This window comes from Tamandua tetradactyla, chromosome 6 (assembly GCF_023851605.1).
Source record: "Tamandua tetradactyla isolate mTamTet1 chromosome 6, mTamTet1.pri, whole genome shotgun sequence".
Classification (NCBI taxonomy): domain Eukaryota; kingdom Metazoa; phylum Chordata; class Mammalia; order Pilosa; family Myrmecophagidae; genus Tamandua; species Tamandua tetradactyla.
Window position 1 is genome coordinate 137,220,289 of NC_135332.1, and position 20,573 is coordinate 137,240,861.

General features: G+C 37.3%; 1 protein-coding gene across 1 annotated transcript in view; it reads left to right on the forward strand.

The window, feature by feature from the left end:
* TMEM67 (transmembrane protein 67) overlaps window positions 1-14,420 on the forward strand; it is a 153,400-nt gene extending 138,980 nt beyond the window's left edge. Inside the window, exon 29 of the transcript XR_013178340.1 lies at window positions 14,153-14,420. The gene's annotated coding sequence lies outside the window, so the exon portion shown is untranslated. The remainder of the gene's footprint in view (window positions 1-14,152) is intronic.
* The last annotated feature ends 6,153 nt before the right edge of the window (window positions 14,421-20,573 follow it).

Sequence of the window (20,573 nt, forward strand, 5' to 3'; positions counted from 1 at the left end):
CAATTTAAAGTAAAAAAAAAAAAAATCAATTTACCTCCCTGCAAAGTGTGCAGATATATATATATATATATATATATATATAAAAACACACACACATAGAAAAATAAATGAATGGGATCTACATTGGAGGGATAACAGTGCTTATCTTTGGATAGAATTACATGTGATTTTAATTTCCTCAATAATAAAATAATATGCTGCTACTGTTAAAAAAAAAAATGCCTAACAAAGAAAAGCCCAGGATCAAATTGTGTGGACTGTCTCTTGTAGGAAGTGGTGAGGAACTGAAAGTCTTAGAACCATAGTCACCTCATTACAATGTTCCTAAGATTCAGAATTTGATGTTGAGTAATCAAGTGGATGTGATGTCATTAATAAAGGAAACAGGGTAGATGGATAATATATTCTGTCTTAGGAACATTGTAGTGAGGTAACTATGAGGTGTCTAATAGAAGGAAATTGTGAGGTGTGAGTAGGAATATGAGTGGGGGGCTCAGGAAAGAGGTATGCTTCAGTTTCAGGTTTGTACATCATTGGGTATTTGTGTGACTAAAACTGAGATGAGATGGGGAGATGTGATGTCCAGGTAAAACATAGAATGCAATGCTTTGTTACCCTTTAAAGCCAAGGAAAATCACCTCCAACTTTATACAGGGAAGTGAATTTCTACGTAGGAAACTAATTCTAATTCTTTTGAATGCCTCACCCAGTCATATGCACTACTAACAGTTTTTCTGGCCCTCTCAGAGGTGCCTAATGTCGTATTCCAATGTTGCCTGCTGCCAAACACCGCAGTATCATTTTAATAAAAGTAGCTGGCCAAGTGCATAAAGGAATATTTATTTTTAAGTGCCTGCACATTGGTTTTCCTTCTTATCATAAGGTGATTGTCATGTATATCTGCTGAGTCGTTAATGCTGAGATAACCACATTTGTCACAATCACCATCTCTAAACTAGATAAATGTTGACCATCCACTCACACAGCTGTTTGATAAATTATCATAAGTATTCAAGTTGTAAATGTTTTTAAAAGTGGACTGGTTGAACTAACTAAATTGAGTTTACTTGTTAAAACTGTTAGGACCTTAAAAGCAAACATAATAAAGGTGGGTTAGTTTGGTTATTAAATCAGGAAGACCTAACTACATGGTAAAGAAGGACGAGAGGGGCAAGGAAGAGAGGAGAGGTGAGCAATGCAAAAAAGGGGGAAGAAAGCTACTGTTAAAACACATAACCTCTAAAATCTCAGTGATTTAACACAATAAAAGTTTACTTCTTGGTTACTCAAAGTTCAGTACTGTGGATATTTATATGAGTGGCATGTGGCCATTCATCTTGTGAATAGGGCTCCTCTCGAGGCCTCAGAATCCTTGTCTGGATCCTTTGTCATCCTTTCCCTTTGGGAAAGAGAGAGAGGACGACACATGAGAGGTTTCTAGGGCCAGGATTTAAGTTGAGTGCATCACTTCTGGACACATTCCATTGGCCAGAACTGGTCATATGGCCAAACTAACCTGCGAGGCCAGCTGGGAAATGCAGTCTAGTCGTGTACCCATGAGAAGGTAGAAATGGATGTAGTACGGGCTAGCCAGTCTCTGCTACAGATGAAATAGAAAATACCTTTGACTGCATTTTGTAAAAATTTAGAAAAAATGAATCCCCTGTGAATAAATTGTCAGCCTGTCTTAATCCAAAGGCTTGGGAAAAGTGAATATTGTATACCCTCAACCTTGCCAGATATATCAGTTAATCCCTAAGCAGGAGAGAATTGCTATGCTTTCTGACATATCAGAGAAAATATCATTTTTATTACTAATTTCCAATTCTTAAAACACTATTTTACATTTTATTTCAAATAATTGAATTCACTGGTATTTGATGCAGCTCATCATTATTATATATAAACTTTTCCTTTACAAACTTCTCATAAAAACTTCACATTCTTACCCAAAAAAAAGACTTTTAAAAAAAGCTAGACACATAACCCACTGAGTCATTTAACAATTGGAATTCTGACAGGAAGTTAACTGTAAAGCAGTTCTTTAAAAAGAAACACCACTCTGCTTTATTTAAACCCCACAAAGTAGGTAAGCACTTTATGGGTCATGGATTTTCTAATACAAGGTATTATGCAATGTGCAGCTGACCTTTGAATAGTTTTCCCCTTTGTTCTTCTTGCACACCATGCACATGTCATTTGGTGACATCCTGAGGTCTCAGAGGCTATTGGATTAGGCCTTCTAAAACGAAAAGGTATTCGACCCCATATAAAAGAAAATCTTTGATGATTTATAAAATTAATGTCTTTTAGTTCCTGGCAGGGGAGATTTCCTAGCCAATATGTTGAAAGGAAAGTGACTGTATTATAACTTGCTCCCTGAAAGAACCAGAGATTCCAACTGGCTTTTTTGCAGAAAGGACAGAGCACTCAGTCAATGTTGGTTAGTCAACTTTTAAAACAGCACAAAATAGACAAAGACATGTTGAAGCCTTCAAAAAAGAAACCAAATGAGTGTCAATGAGTTCTCATTTTATGGTAAGTATAAGGAATGCTCCATCAAACTTTTGAAATAACATGCATCAGGCTTGTTCTCTTCATAATCCGTCCTCTATCGTTGATCTGTGCCATTAAAGTACATCTGATAAGAAATTTCTTGTGTCAGAAAATAAAAATTTGCCTGAGAAAATGTAGTCTAATTAAATTTGTCTTAGCTGAGAATCACAGCAGGGACATCCAGCCCCTTCTTATTCCACCCAGAGTGAAGAGAGAGGGCTTAGCAGATATATATTGGTATGCAATTGGCATCAGAACTTGTCTACTTAATAATTTTTAAAGAACTTTCAACTTAAAAAGAGTTATTGATGAATTTTTCCATATTAAGCATTTCAGAATAAAGTTCTGAATATATTGTGGGATCAAGATGGTAGAGGGAATGCTTTAGGGTTCCATCTCCCTATAGAGGGTTTGAACAGCCAGCAAGAACAGGCAGAAACACCAGAAAAGGGTTGCAGTAACAGGTGAGCTCCTAATCAAGAGAAAGGCCAATTAAAAGCAATAGGATCTCATGGTGCCCTGACTGACTCCTCTCCCATTCCCTCAACAGCACAGCACCAACCAGCACATGCTCCCAGTGTGGATCCCTGGTCCTGGTTCTGGAGAGAAAAGAGTAACCCTTGTGCACATACTGGGAGCATGTATGCTTGGCCCAATCTGATGGTGTTCTGAGGGATCCGCTGTCCTAGAACTTGTCCTGTGGGTAGAAGGCAGTTCCCTGGGTTCTCCTATGAACAGTCAAGTCATGCTGCCTGGGGCGAAGGATTGCTGGCTATGAACATACAGTATAGGGCCGGAGGCTGTGAGGAAACTAGTTCCTAGGGAGAGGGGACACTCGTATTGATAAAAGAAAAACTTTTTCATGCAATTTAGGATCTCTCAGCTTTACTGAGCAATTCATGCATTGGGCAGCATTCCATTCAGAAAATAGAATGGAGTACCAATAAGGGAGTGGAAGAGAGAAGCTCATATAGGTCAAATGTGAAGAAAGTAAGGAAATGTTCTGATTGGTTGACATTGTTTCCATTTTACCCAGGGGATTCTTACAAAGTGAGGAGCAGATAGATATACATTGATTAGTCTAATATGCTTGTCCATTCTTATAAGCTGTCTTTATTGAACTAAAACTGCTTTATCATTAGGTGTTGCTTATCAACAGTCCTATAGGGTATATTCTGTTTTCTAGGTAAACCCTTGCGGGCCAAAGGTTTTTGTCTTCTGGACAAACCCTTCTGGGAAATGAGATTTCTCCCATGAATGCCCAATGCAGGTGGCTATTTTATTTTAACAGTGTCCATGTAAATGAGGGAATTCCTAGGGCCACAGGCACATGCCCAAGATAAGAGGCGTGCACAGGAAGGATCTGGGAGTGCCCAAAGCATTGGCCTAGAGTTATTTTCCACATTCACTATATGGAGAAACTCTGGCGGAAGAAGAATACTCACACAAGTCAATTTACAAAGACTAGGTAAAAACATTTTCTTTCTTTTTCTATTTTATTTTTAGTACCTGGCATTCAAGGAAAGTTTTGTCATAAAAGTAGCTGGATACATGCTTAAGGTACAGATGCCTGAGAGTCTAAATTCCATTGATAATACACTAAAATAAAAAATATTCAGGTTTCACCAAAAGATTAGAACATGCAAAGAAACAAGAATGATGGCCCACGTAAAGGAGAAAATTAAATCATTAGAAAGCATCAATGAGAGGATCAGACCTGATATACCAGACAAAGATTTTTTTTTTTCAAATGGTCCTAAACATGCCCAAAGAGCTAAAGAAAAACATAGGCAGAAAACTAAGGAAAATGACAGATGAACACAGAAAATAACAATAGAGAGATGAAAATTATGAAAACAAACCAAACAGAACTAAAGACTGCAGTATCAAAATTTTTAATTCCCTAAAAAGGGTTCAACAGCCCATTAGACTGGCAGAAGAATCAGTGAACTGAAGATAAGACAATTGAAATCATCCAGTCTGAAGAGCAGAAAGAGGAAAGAATGAAGAAAAGTGGACAGAGACCGAGGAATCTCTGGGATGCCATCAAGTGTACAAAAATACACATTGTGGAACTCCCAGAAGGAGAAAAAAGTGAGGAAGGGACAGAGAGAATGGCCAAAGAAATAATGGCTGACAGCTTCCCAACAAAAGACATAAATTTACACATCCAAAATGGTCAATGAATGCTAAACAAAATAAACTCCGATAGACCCACATTACACAAGGTCCTAATCAAATATCAAATGCCAAAGATAAGAAGAATTCTGAAAGTATAAGAGGGTAGCAATGTGCCGCATATAAGGGAACCTCAATAAGATTAAGTGCTGATTTCTCAACAGAAACCATGGAGGCAAAAAAACACAGTGGGAAGACATATGCAAAGTGCTGAAAGCAGAAATTTGCCAATCAAGAATTCTGGATCTTAGCTTTCACAATGTGACTATGTGATTGTGAAAACCTTATGTCTGATGCTCCTTTTATCTACCTTATCAACAGACAAGTAAAACATATGGAATAAAGATGAATAATAGGGAGAACAAATGTTAAAATAAATTTAGAGTGAAATGCTGGTGATTGGTGAGGGGGAGGGGTGGGGGGTATGGTATGTATGAATTTTTTCTGTTTTATTTTTATTTCTTTTTCTGAATAGTTGCAAATGTTCCAAGAAATGATCATAAGGATGAATATGCAACTATGTGATATTGTGAATTACTGATTATATATGTAGAACGGAATGATCAAAATCACGAATGTTTGAGTTTGTTTGGTGTTTTTTTGGTATTTAAAAAAATTAAAAATTAATTTTAGAAACTAATAAAAAGAATTAAAAAAAAGAATTCTGTACCTGGCAAACTGTCTTTCAAAAATGAGGGGGAAAAAAATGAGGAAGGAAATTTGATATTCCCAGGTAAATAAAATCTGAGGGAACTTCATCACCACTAGATCAGCCCTACAAGAAATGCTAAAGGAGTTCTACAGGTTGATAGGAAAGGGCAATGGACAATTGACTGAAGCCTCATGAAAAAAAAAAATCTGCAATAAAGATAATGGCATGGGTAAATATAAATACCAGTTCTCTTGTATGTTTGATTCCTAACTCTACTTTTTACTTCCTACAGAATCTAAAAGGCAAATGCATTGTCAATGCATAAACTGCAATGATAAATCAATGGTGTTAGACTTACTATGTATAAATATGTAATTTGTGAGAAGAACTATATAGAGGTGGAAGGATGGGGAGGCTAAAAGGCATGTGTTTGTATGCTATTGAAGTTAAGATGATATCCAAGCAAATGAGATGGTTATAGATTTAGGATTTTAAATTTAAGCCCCATGGTAACCACAGAATATTGGAGTATGCAGACTCATAGAGACAAGAAGTAGATTACAGATTATCAGAGTTTGGGGGCAGGGACATGGGGAGTTAATGCAAAATGGGTGTGGGGTTTCTTTTTGGGGTGAAGGAAAAGTGATATTAATGGACGGTAAGGAGGGTACTGCAACATTGTAAATGTGATGAATCCTGCTGAATGCTATGCTTACGATGGGAAGGCTTATGTCATATATATGTTTCAACAATTAAAAAAAGAAATAAAGAAAGAGAAACTAAAGAGATATCAACAAATGCAATATATGATCCTGGTGGGATCTAACAAGGAAGGAAAGAAGGCTCAAAAGGACATTATTGAGACACAAGAAAAAATTAGAATATAGAATGTAAGCTTTGTATCAACACTACATTTCTTGAACTTATGACTGTACTTAAGGTGATTACATAAATTAATATCCTTGTACTGAGGAAATGTACTTGGAAGTATTATGTGTTCAAGGAGTATGATATTTGCAACCTTCTTTCAAATGTTCAGAAAATAGATAGATAAATAGGTAGATAGAAAGAAAGATAGAATGATACAACAAAGGTGGCAAAATGTTAAAATTGGTGGTTCTGGGTATTCGAGGGAGTGGGAGTATGTTGGAGTTCTCTGTATGAGATTTATATTATTTTTGCAACTTTCTGTAAGTTTGAACTTATTTCCAAATAAAATGTTTAAAAAAAGAGAGAAAGTTCTGTGTTTTTATTTTCTTCCCCCTCATAATACAGATTTCTTTAGGCCACAATTCTGCCCTTCATGAATTTCAGTCTTGAATCATCCTGATTAGATGGTCATTACAAAGATACCTGGTGAAACAAAGCTGCTTCCAATTATGTGTGCCATAGTATTTTATAAAGTAGATGATTTGGATCCCTGCCACCTATGAGGTAATCGCAGGTGCAATGTGGACTCAGAATTTATTAATTAGTTTACGAATTAACTCTTTCAGAACTTATTTGACTCATGTGTTTGTTAGATTCAGTTGTCAACTTGGCCAGGTGAGCATACCTAGTCTTGTTGCTGCAGACATAAGCCAAAGGTACCTGAACCTCATCTGTTGCTAATTACATCTGCAGTCAGCTAGGAGGCGTGTCTGCTGCAATGAGTGAGGTTTGACTTAATTGGCTGGTGCTTAAATGAGACAGCGCAATGTTGCACAGCCTAGCAGCTCGGCATTCCTCATCTCAGCACTCCTCAGCCCAGGCCTTTGGAGATGCAGGAAGAAGTCACCCCGGGGAAAGTTGGTGGAACCCAGAGGCCTGGAGAGAAGACCAGCAGAGACCATCCTGTACCTTCCACATAAGAAAGAACCTCAGTGGAAAGTTAGCTGTCTTTCCTCTGAAGAACCGACAAAATAAATCCCCTTTTTGTTAAAAGCCAATCCGTCTCTGGTGTGTTGCATTCCGGCAGCTAGCAAACTAGAACAACTCATAAATAAAAACGTCACTCAATTTTGATTCTCTTTCTATCCTTTTGTCAAAGAGAAAGCCTCAACTTACTGCTGATTATGTCATTATTCCTTTCTATCACTTGCTGTTCTTTTTTTTTTTAACATATGCAATCAGTAATTCTTAATATCATCACATAGATGTGTGATCATCATTTCTTAGTACATTTGCATCGATTTAGGAAAAGAACTAGCAAAACAACAGAAAAAAATATAGAATGATAATATAGAGAAAAAAATAAAAATAATAATAGAAAGAAAAAATTAAAAAATATATAAAAAAAGGAAAAAAACAAAAACACAAACAAACAAACAAAAAAAAACTATAGCTCAGATGCTTGCTGTTCTTTTTTACTGGAGAACAAGTTTCAGGCAGAGAGACTTCAGCAGGCAATTTTATCTAGTTAGAATTTAGTAACAGTTTATTTTCCTTATTTTTATTTTTAGTTCTCATCTATAAATAGCAAGTGAAACAGATTTTCCAGTTCTCAAATGATATAAAAGTTTCCTTTTAAAATAAATATGGCTAACTCTTAAAAAGGATGTCAACTTGAAAATATTAAATGATAGAGTAAGTGGTTTATGAGTCCAGATTGAAAAAAACAAGAATAATAGAAGTAACACTTGTGTGAGGATCAGAACACCTGGTTTCTATCCTTTGCAACTAACTAGATGGATAACATGGGGTAAGTTGCTTAACCTCTCTGGACCTCAGCTCTCTTTATCTGTAAAACTTTTCATTTTCATTGAAATATATTAGTGCCTTCCACCCTGGCTGCACATTGCAATCAGCGGGGAAGCTTTTAAGGCACCCAGTGCCGAGGCCATAGCCTAGAGCAATTACGTCACAATTTCTTAGGGTGGGGATGGGGGAGGGAAGGTTGAGATCCAGACATCACTATGGTTCATAGCTCCCTGGTTGAATCTAATATGCACCTAATGTTGAAGACCTCCGCACTAAAGTATTTATAAGGTTTTTATAGCTCTAAGTTTCTATGATCATAAGATAAAACAAGAGGTGATGTGGACATTTATACTGACATAATCAAGACATACCTTGGTATGAAACTGATCTGGGTAGGACTAAGGTAAATCAGAATACAAGGTAAAGGATGATATCGTTCATATTTTAAAACTCCAACTTCTATGTGAGATCAAAGGGAGAGATGTTTATTTGGTGCAAAATGTATATTTTGGGTAGCACATGACCTAATTTAACTTGTATGATCAGTTTAGTTGAACACCATAAATATGTGGAATCTTGAATAGGGTGTGAGATCTTATTGGTTTGTCCAGGTTAGTGTGATGTCTCAATACATCCCAGCGTAATTTGGGCAGTGAATAAAAAAGTATTTGCAAAGTCCCCTTGGGAGACTGGGAAGAAAGCAAGAAATATTCAGCTTCCCTGGATGGAGAATTCCTGATATTTTTGCAAGCAGTGGGGACCACAGAATCAATAAGCTGAAGCCTTGATCTGAGGGTTTGCCCCTATAAAACTTATTCCTGCAAAGGATAACCTAAGCTTACTTAAAATTAGGCCCGAGAGTCACTCCCAAAGAACTTCTTCTGTTGCTCAGAGTGGCTTCTCTCTCTAAGCCAACTCAGCAGGTGAACTCACCGCCATGGCCCCCCCACCCCACCGCCCCACATGGGACATGACTCCCAGGGGTGTAAATTTCCCTGGCAATGTGGGGTAGAAATCCTGGATGAGCCAGAACCCAGTATTATGGGATTGAGAAAGCCTTCTTGACCAAAAGGAAGAAAATGAGACAAAATAAAGTTCCAGTGGCTGGGAGATATCCAACAGAGTCGAGAGTTTATCTCCTGGAGGTTATTCTTATACATTATATAGATATTCCTTTTTTAGTTTATGGTGTGTTGGAGTGACTGGAAGGACGTACCTGAAACTGTTGAGCTGTGTTGCAGTAGCCTTGATTCTTGAAAACAATTGTGTAACTCTATAGCTTTTATAATATGACTGTGATTGGGAAAACCTTGTGTCTTGTAAGTAAAAGAAATATGATAAAAAGTAAATAAATAATAGAGTGGATAAGAGGTAAAATAAATTGGCTAGATTGAAATACTAGTGGTCAATTAGAGGGAAGAGTGAGGGGTATGGGATGTATGAATTTTTTCTATTTTATTTTTATTTCTTTTTCTCGAGTGATGCAAATGTTCTAAAAATAATCATGGTGATGAATACACAACTATGTGATGATATTGTGAGCGACCGATCATACATCCTGTATGGACTGTATGTGTGTGAAGATTTGTCAATAAAAAATATTTTTTAGAAAAAGAAATGTATCTTGGCATACCTAGTAAAAGTTGGATGAACCAGCCTATCTGGTTCATCATTTATATATTCAAATATGTGTTGCATGCTTATTACACCTTGGCACAGGAACTATCCTGGGGATACAATGGTGAACAATAAAGATTTTTCTTACAGAGCCTGCAATCTAATGGAGCAGACAGTCCAATAAACACATCACAATGTTTTTATGCTCAGGAACATCAGCAGAAAATAGGAGCACCCAGGAGGTGCACCATCAATACATTTATTTATTATATAGTTATTATTTAAATTGTATAAATATAAAATCAAGGCATTCTTCTATGTGAGTGGCCTTTTAGTTTACGTAGGCTACCAACTCGTGATAATGCCACATGTGCTAAACAGAAAAGCTAGTAATGTGAAATTTTCAGGTTTGGGGATTGCTGTCTGCAAAATACAAGCTATCAAGTTGGCGTTGGGCATCTGTGTTGCCAGTAACAAAAGCAAGAATAAAATTTCTTTCCATTCCACTTTTGGAGATGTTGTATTGCCTTTGTACTTTTAAATTTAAAGACTTTCATTTAAAATCTGCTTGGACTCAGAATAGCAATAAGATGGAAGCCACATCAAGGATTAATGGCAATTCATGCCATTTCATTCAAATAATAAATATACCCACATTCTGATGGTCTAGTTCCTTGGAGAAGTGATCAACATTGTGATTTACATAGTAACAATCAGACATGATTCAAAATCAGAAGGAATCCTTTAATAATGACTCTTGTATCAGGTAATTTTTGCTGAAATAAGATTTCTTTTCTAAAACTTTGAACAGGACGAAACCTCATGACTACTGCTAAATCAATTTAAGTCCACTTTAATAAAGAGTCACAGTTCAAGTATTTGGGGACTTGCATTAACTCAAGAAATATACAATTCTGCATAGGTCTGAATTGTATCATGCATCCTCCAAGTGTTAAGGATATTTTCCAGTAGAATATGTGCTGAATGTCAGCATCCTAACATTAGGAGCAGTGCTATTATATTAGCTTCATGCTATATTAACTGACACCAGAGGCATACAAGATAAAGGATCAGAGTTCCCCTGCGGTAGAAACATGCAGCTTTCCATTATATCTTCCCTCCTTCAGCTGTAAACACTGATCCCTTGGCCTTTTGTCCAACACAATAATATCCACATGCTAAGGAAGCAAAGGGCAGCTTATCTCATGATACCTGGGACTGTGTGTCTTCCTGGTCAGTAAAAACAAGTGTACAGTTTTTCTCCCACCAGGTCAGGCAATGAGAATTCTTTCTACTGATAATAGTGTCAGTTCATTCAACCCAAATCTACTTCTGCTTTGCTCTTTCATAGGCACTGTGATCTTTCTCCATTTTCTCTTGTACAGATTCCAACTAACCCCATGAATGGAAACAAATGGTTTGGTTCATTTTAATGTCCTATTGTCACTTCCAACTCAACATGCCCAGAATGGACTTAGTTTCCAGTGGCATCCCCATTCCCCAGAAGTCTTGCCTCATTTTTAGTCCATGGCACCAAAGGTCTCATCTTCCTTTTCATCTCTCTTCTTAGAAAGCTTGGTGTGTTTTGGGTTTTTTCCTTTCCTTATTACTTTACTTCCCAGCTTCAGTGAGCCTTGCTGTTTCTCACTTCAAACAGCCTCTAGGTTTGCTCTTCCCTCTCGTTGCTGTTGCTGCCAGCCTGCTCCGGCTACCGGTGGTCTCCCAATCCAGGAACCTTATGAATCTCTCCTCATCCCCTTTACCTCCAAAATGACCCTCAGCAATCCAGACGGCATCCTGCTGCTAGGCAAGTCTTCCTAAAGCAGTACCTCTGGTCATCCACTCCCGTGTTTAGGAGCCCCCAGTGCTTCCCAGGGTCAGGGGCACTGATGAGGATGATGGCGGTGGGCAATGGCAACAACCACAGGCAGTTACTAAGCCCTCATTGTGTGCCAAACCTAGGTCAAGCGCTTCGTACACGTATTATCAGTAATTCTCATAACAGCTAAACAGACTAGGTATTATTTAAAATATATATATATTTTATTGACAAATCTTCACGCACATACAGTCCTTACATAGTGTACAATCAGTGGCTCACAGTATCAGCACATAGTTGTGTATTCATCACCATGATCATTTTTAGAACATCATTCCAGAAAAGAAATAAAAAGAAAAAAAAACTCATACAAACCATATGCCCACCCCCTCTCTCATTGACCACTAGTATTTCCATCTACTCAATTTATTTTACCTTTGTCCTTCCTGTTATTTATTTTTCATACATTTTTTTTTACGCATCTGCCCATATCCTGAAAAAAGGAGCGTCAGACAGAAGGTTTCATAATCACACAGTCACAGTGTAAATGTTATATGTCTTTATACAATTGTCTTCAAGAATCAGAGCTACTGGAACACAGCCCGACAGTTTCAGGTACTTCCCTCCCGCCTCTCCAAATACACCATAAACTAAAAAGGGATATCTGGATAATGCATAAAAATAACCTCCAGGATAAACCTCTCGACTCTATTTGAAATCTCAGAGTAGCTATGTATTATATGGGCAAGGAAACCAGAATCAGTGTTTTTTAATGACTTGTCCAAGAGCTCAGAAATCAGGATAAGGGAGATTTGAAACCAGGTCTAACCCGATGCTGTTATTGTGCCACTGTACATTGTGCCAAAAGTTAGCATGGATTTCCAGTTCTGCTCAGGTAAGCGTGGAATCCTCAGATCTGAATTTCTCTCTCACTGCTCTCCAATAAGCATCCTCTACTTCATGCCCCTCACATAAAGCATACCAGCACCCACCTTGCAACCTTTGCCTCTGTTAGTTCCCAGGAATGACCTCCCTCCTAGATCCTGATCTCCTAAATGCCATTCATTCTTCCAGGCCCTGATCAAATTCAATCTTCCACACAGACTCTTCTCAACCCAGTGCGACCTTCCATGGGAGTCCCTGTTTCTGAGATAACATATGGTCGGTACTCTACAATTTATTTGATCACTGTTTTGTCTCTCCAGTTAAATGTTAAACCAGAGCAGAATGGAAAGATTATGGAAGGGCTTAGCAGACAAATAGACCTGTGTTTGCATTCGATTTTCTGGCTGTGGAACCTAAAAAAAAACCTACTTGTTTTCTTTGAAACTGTTCCTCATCTAGAAACATGATTTTTGTTTGACAGGGTTGTTACACAAATTAAATGAACTGAAAACATGCAAAGATTTTCCAGAGTCTAGCACTTAGGAGTCTCTAAATATATGTGAATTCCATTTCCTTTTTGAGGGTAGAGCTATGACTTCTACTTGAAGAACTATTACAGGTGATCAACAACAGTTCATGTGCTTTCAGTTGTGTAATAGGATGTTGAAACAAACAAAGAAAGAAAAAACCAGAATGTTGACTTACACATTGTGACTTGAAGGCTTTGACATTCAAGAGATACAAAATTCCAAGAATGCAGAACCAATTTCAGGACATTAAAAACCCCTCACCCCAAGGTGAGAGAGAGAGAGAGAGAGGATTTGCCTAGTGAATTTATGATAAAAATTTCTCTGGAGAAAGCTGGGTATCCTCCCTCTCTCTCCTCCTAGCTCCAATTCTCCCTCTTCCTCACTCCTAGGGTGGGAGGAGTAAGGAAAAGAGAAACTACCCATGTCCTCTCCCCACCACCCCAAGCCAAAGAGCTTAGGTACTGAGGTCCTAGCTAGGCTGCAGCACTGCAGCTACTGCAGAAACAGCCCAAGTTAGCAAGAACAGGCCTGCTAACCAGTCTCAGTAGGACCAGCCAACCCAGAGACCCCACACAGGGCCAGGGCAGGTCGTTGTGAAGACCATGCTTAGAGCTTTACAATTTCCTCATACGTGTTCTCCTCTACACATCTCTGAGGCTTTGCTTCTTTCTTCCTGCTATACCTAGACAGAGCATGTGATAAAGCCAAGTTCCCTGGATCTGTCCCTCTCTCAATGAATTACCTTTGCTCATAAAATTAGAGATTTTTGTAGCTGGAAAGAATTTTGACATCACCCTATCATAATTTGCCACATTTATTGATAAAAACACTGAGTTGGGGCTTTATCATGGCAGCAAATGCTTATTACAGATAATTCTGATGACAGAGAAGCTCTCTGATTTGTGGTCCAGATTTTATCCTAACAACAAATGTTTGGGATTGATCATGAAGAGAGTACTGGGCCCCTGATGAGGGCTACCATTCTTGCCAGATAACAAAGCAGTTGATCCCTTTGAAGTCCTGCACAAATCTCTTCTCCTCCAAGAAACCTTGTCAATTTGGCCTAAAGAGATCCCCTAGTCCCTGGTCTCCTGGAGCATTCAGTTGGAACAAATTTACGATTTTATAGCATCTGGTACTTCAGCGCTCTGTTTTATGAGTGCCCCTCCTTTGAATTGAATTCTGATCTCTTTGAGAACAGAAACTATAGTAATACCTATTGTATAATCCTGACAGGTCACAACACAGCTTTGACCCAAGACAACTGCTCAAAAAGTACATGTGGACTGATGATCATCGGGAAGCAAAACCACTGTCATGACCTATTTATAATGGGGCACTTCTTCCATCTTTGCAAAAAAGATGTTTCAATGAATGGTGGTAGATTCAATACTGAATATGTGCTGAGAAGGTAGCCTGTGAACAACTCCTACTGTTTGCTTTGGTGTTAGAGCAACAGACATTACTTTATTCCTCAAGTAGTCAGACTATACTTTTCCTTTATTAAAAATAATCACATCTTATAATTTAATTTTACTGTAAATTAGCAAGAAATTATTGAATACTTCCACTGTGCAAATTTCAGTGGGATACAAAGAGAAACATAAACTCTGTCCCCCCCCCAATTTTTAATCTAGTAGAAGAGACATATGCATACACAAATAAGTATAATAAGAGGCAGAATGAGACATATGCCATGAAAGAAGTTGAACCAGAGAACATTGAAAACACAGAAGAATCACAGTAATTCAGAATTCAGGGTTGAAAGGCCTTGAGAGCCATTCCATCTAATTCTCCAAAGGCAATTTGAATCCCCTCTACAATATAATCCAAGTTATCATCTAGGCTATATTTGAATGGCTCTCATGACAGGAGCCCATTATTTCTGAAAGCTCCTAGCTTTAAGCTAACTACATTTCCCCCCATCAATGGATATGTAGGTAATGACATGTCTGATCACTGGAGTGCAACCCACTGTCCTGTGCTATGCAGCACTGGACACATCTATCAGTAAAGCATTTATGAAGCCCTACCCTTAATTGATAAATTCTATTTATCAATAGATTATATGCATATCTACTAAAACATGTATAAAAACAGCAATTATAGATTATGACATATAACCCAGAGAAAAGGAGAGAATATTTGCAAATCATATGTCTGATAAGGGTCAATATCCAAATTATATAAGGAAACCTTGCAACTCAAGAATAAAAAGGCAAATAGCCCAATTAAAAATGAGCAAAGCATTTGAGTAAACACTTCTCCAATGAAAATAAACAAATGGCCAATAAGTACATGAAAAGAAGTTCAACATCATTAGTGGTTAGGGAATTGAAAATCAAAACTAAAATGGAGTGTCACACCCACAGGATGACTATTAGAACAATGACAACAAAGCAGATAATAACGAGTGTTGGCGAGGATACGAAGAAATCGTAATCCCATACATTGCTGCTGGGAATGTAAATTGGTGCTCAAAAAGTTAAGCAGGGAGTTACCCTGTGATCCAAAAATTCCACTCCTTGGTATTCACCCAGGAGAAATGAAAATGTATGTTCATACAAAATCTTCTACCTGAATGTTCATAGCAGTATTATTCAAAGTAGCTAAAAAGTGGAAACAACCCAGATGTACATCAACTGATAAATGGATAAACAGTATGTGGTATGTACATACAATGGAATCTCATTCTGTCATGGAAAAGAATGCAGGAATGATATATGCTACACATGGATTAACATTGAAACCATTATGCTAAGTGAAAGAAGCCAGATACAAAAGCTACATATTGTATGGTTCCATCTATATGAAATATCCAGAATGGGCAAATCCATAGAGACAGTACATTAATGGTTGCCAGGGATTTGGAAGAGGAGGAATTTGAGAGTGACTGCTAATGTGTAGGGGGTTCTTTTTTGAGGTGATGTAAATGCTTTGGAATTTGATAGTGGTGAAGTTTGCAGAACCCTGTGAATATACCAAAAACCACTAATTGCATGCTTGTATCACAATAAAAAATAGAGATAAAAATGAATTGCATAGCACTTTGGAAATTATCTTATTTTATTTATTACATTACCCGCTCGTTTTGCCCTCATTAAAATTATATTTTAAATCAACATGATTGTCTTGACAATCATGACAGATTCACACTTCTTAGGCTAAAATCTCAAAGGCATAATATTCCCTTATTGCATGATTTATTTATTTATTTATTTTTGGTTTTGCATGATTTATTTTTGATGATAGTGTATGTAAAGCCATATTTCTGCATTTGATCAACTTCTAGCAAGATTTGATCATTTTTTACTTCGTAATGTGATGGACAAAGAACTCAGTGTTAGAGAAGTGCCAGCTCCGGATTTCCTGAGTGTTCTCTTACACTTCTGGGTTGATTGCAAGGATCATCTTAAGCCATTTATCTGTTTTGTTGGGACTATTTTCATTAAAACAAGATAAAATCCTAACTGGGTACACATAATCTGCTACACATCTCAATGACTCTGAAAGCCAACCTAGAAGTGAGGCTGTCTTACTTAATAGAACTCTTGGTCTTTCCTCATGACACTTCAAGTGTGTAAATGACAGAGGACCCTTTTGTTTCCTGTACCCCAATGAATCATTGCATACAACTCTCCTCCCCAAGCCCACTTCCCTGATCCCTCTCCACCAGCTACACCCTCCCCTGCTCCAACGTGGTGATCACTGTTTATAATATGTTTGACTTTCAGCAAGTTCTGAAGGTGAGAAAATTTCTCCTTTCTACTGAGTTCAAACCAAGTTGTATATTAGAGCCAGGCTCCTCAGTCTTCCACATGATCTCCAGGGCCTGAGGTCCTTTCAGCCTGAACATATTTACCCAAACAGCTCCTTGTGCTTCTGGACCCAGATGCCAACCTAATCCTTGTAACCTTCTTTTCTCCTTAACCTCTCTTTTCTGCTAGATAACTATTGCCTTACAGGACCTTCATTCTGGCCCCTGCCACTCAGTACTGATGCCATGTGTGTTGTCAAGGGAAAAAATCTAGATAGATGACAGAGAGTGAGAGAGACATTAGATTTTGAAAGTAATTCTAGTTCTCTCAGAAAATCTAAAACGGAAAATAACAAAAATTACATATTGAAATCAGCCATAAGTTCACATCCCAAAGATAAACAATGAAATCTTTTGATGTATGCCTGTACTGGGTTGAATAGTGTTTCCTCCCCCCTCCCCCCCCCCCAACTGCCACACACACACAAACAAATTTATTTCCACTCAGAACCTCAAAATCTGAGCTCATTTGGAACTAGGGCCTTTGCAGATGCAGTTCGTTAAGATGAGGTCATACTGGATTAGGGTGGCCCTAAATTCAATAACTGGTGTCCTTATGAGAAGGTCATGTGAAAATTCAGACACACAAGAAGGTCATGTGAAGACTGAGTCAGAGACCGGTATGACGCCGCTCCAAGGGAAGGGACTCAAGGGTTGCCCACAACCGCCAAGGCTTGGAGAGAGGTAACAACTTCTCCTCAGAGCCTCCAGAAGGAACCAACCCTGAGGACACTTTGATTTTGGATTTCTGGTCTCTTGAACTGTAAAAGGATACATTTCTGTTGCTTTAAGCCATCCCTTTTGCAGTTCTTTGTTATGGCAGCCCTAGGAGACCAATACATGGTCCTGTCTAGAATTTTATTTTTCTATGAGTATAAACTCACACACATATATAGTTCTTTCTAGTCTTTTTCTTTCTTTCTTTTTTAAGCATTAGGCTTTCAAACAGCTAGCTGACACTGGATAAAACTAGAAACTAAAAGGGACCTAGTCAATGCCAAGCTAAAATTACAAGGTGATGAGGAATTTTTCTGACCTAGATCCTCTTCTTTTTCAAACAGTAGTCATTTTTGAGTCTTATATTCTGAGCATGCACGTGTTAGGGCCCAATGAAGATAATATCTCTGGTTTGAAAAGAAGATTGCAGGTTATATAACCCGCACGCCACTCATCATTAGAATCCCTCCCCACTCCCCCTTGCTGGGTGCTCAGCTTCTTCTGAACACTTGCAATGCTGGGAAACTCAGATCTTTCCCAGGCAGCCCTTTCATCTTTCCTCCACTCCTGGGGTGTAATTGTTAGGAAGTTTGAACTGAAAATTCAAAGAAAAAAACAACAAAAAAGGGCAATGATGCACCTGAGGTCCTGCACAGAGAGGAAAACTAAAAGGAGAGAGTCAAATTAGAAATTGGCTGTGATGCAGAATAAAAAAAACAGTTTTTACAAAACAAGGTTGAGAAGCTTTGAGGATCCAGCTCTAATGAAGAATGCAATTGGGAAGGGCTTCTTCCACTGGGTTTCAAGTAAGTTGCAAGACAATCAATGGAATTTCAGTATTTGTCTGCCAAGTTTTATTATTGTTTATTCTTTTGTATTTTCAGGATTTAACTGAATGCTTTTCTAATCACATCAGACATGGCCTAGAAATTCTTTAAATGTCCTGACAAGCTTCAGTAACAATCCAAGACTGATTATTTTTAAATGGATATAATTCATGGTAAAAAAAAAAAAAAATAGTACACTTGAGTTTCACTGATTCAAAGAATACAGTTGACTTGGAACATATCACTTATTTAGTTTGTGAGTACAAACCCTGATTAATACTTCTGTCTAGGCTGGGGCTCACCCAGGTGAACAAAAGAACTTTGAATCTGAGAACATGGGAACTTAGAGGTCATTTTCTTCACTCTTCCTGGTTTACTTCTGTGACCAACATTAAGTAGCCCTGTTTCCCTCAAGAATGCGGAGCAGCGGTGGCCGTGCAGCACCGGGTCACAGTTGTTGAGTTTGGTTCCCTGTACACCACTGTGGTCAGTGAGGTGAGCGCAGAACTCAAGCAGGCAGGAACTGAGCGCACCTCGAGATTTTCTGTATAATAAGAAGCACAACAAAAAACAGAAATAAAAAGACAAACAAGGATAAGTGTTTGTAAAATCTATGATGAAGGAATAGGGCCCTTAATATATGTGTGTGTGTGTGTGTGTGTGTGTGTGTGTATTTTTTTTTAATGCTGTATGGTAGGGTCACATTTCATTATTTTTCCATGTGAGTATCCCGTAAGGGCAGCACCATTTGTTGAATTTTTGTTTGCTTGATTGTTTTTTGTTTGTTTGTTTTGCTTGTTTCTTCGTTTTTTGGGAATTGCATGGGCCAGAAATCGAACCTGGGTCTCCCACATGGGGGGCAAGAATTCTACCACTGAGTCACCCTTGCACCTCCTATATATGCATATAGTTTATTGAAACAACTATATATATTATATATAGACATATAACTATGTGTATATATATATAATACTATGTGTATATATATAATATATATATTTAATATATATAGTAATATTTCCCTTTTTAAACATACAATTCAATGGTCTTAATTATATGCTCAGTGCTGTGCAATGCTAACGTTACCACCATCTATTGCCCAAACTTTTTCATCACCCCAAACAGAAACTCTGTACCTTTTGAGCAATAACTTGCCCTCTCTGCCCCAGCCCCAGTAACCTCTCACCTACTTATTGTCTCTATGCATTTACTTATTTTAGATACTTCATGTAAATGGAACCATACAGTATTTGTCCTTTGTGTCTGGATTATGTCACTCAGCATAATGTTTTTGAGGTTCATCTGTGTAGTAGCATATAACAGAATTTCATTTCTTTTAGTGGCTGAATAAGATTCCATTATATGGATATACAATATTTTGTTTCAATAATACATTTAAAAACTTGAAAAAATCAATAAAAACGAACAACCCAATGGAAATGTGGTAAAAGAATCATACATACATGGAGTTAAGATCCAAGGAAGAAATGGAAAAAGAAATATACAATAACTATATAAAAAGAGATACTTAGCCATACTAATAATCAAAAAAAGTAAAAATAGTCATTATTTGTCACTCAAATTGGCAAAGATATAAAATAATGACAATACCCAAAGTTATTGACTAAGGTGGAAGAAAATAAGCACTCTCATACCTTCTTGATTATAAATTGGTTAAATTGGAATAACCTGTGTGGAAGAGTAACTTACCAATGCCTACAAAAATTTTAAAGAATCCTACCATATTTAGCTCAAGTCAAAAAACAGCATCATGCTTAATATGGTGAAACACTAGACACATTCTTTCCAAGTAAGAGATAAGGCAAAATGTTTACTATTATCACTTTTACGTGTCACTGTTTTGAAGGCAATAGCTGTTGCAATTAGAAGAAAAAGATAAAATGTATAAAGTGTTGAAAGAAGAAGAAAAAAATCATTGTTATTTGTAAACAAATGTGATTATATTCCCTGGAAAACCCTAAAGATTCAATTGGAAAACTATTACAAACAATGGGGATTTTTAGTAAGGTGGTTAGGAGCAAAATCAATATGTAATAATCAAAAATTTTCCTATATAAAAATATGATATTGAAAAATATAACAGAATGAAATATCTCATTTTACCCTAAAAAATAGGATAAAGTAATAATAGACAATATAAAATGGGTGAACTCTACATAAAGAAAACTTTAAAATGCTACTGCAGAACATAAAATAATACTTGAATAACTAGAAAACATAGTCTTTCTCAGTGAGGAAAACAGTATTATAAAAATATCATTCCTCCTTAAATTTA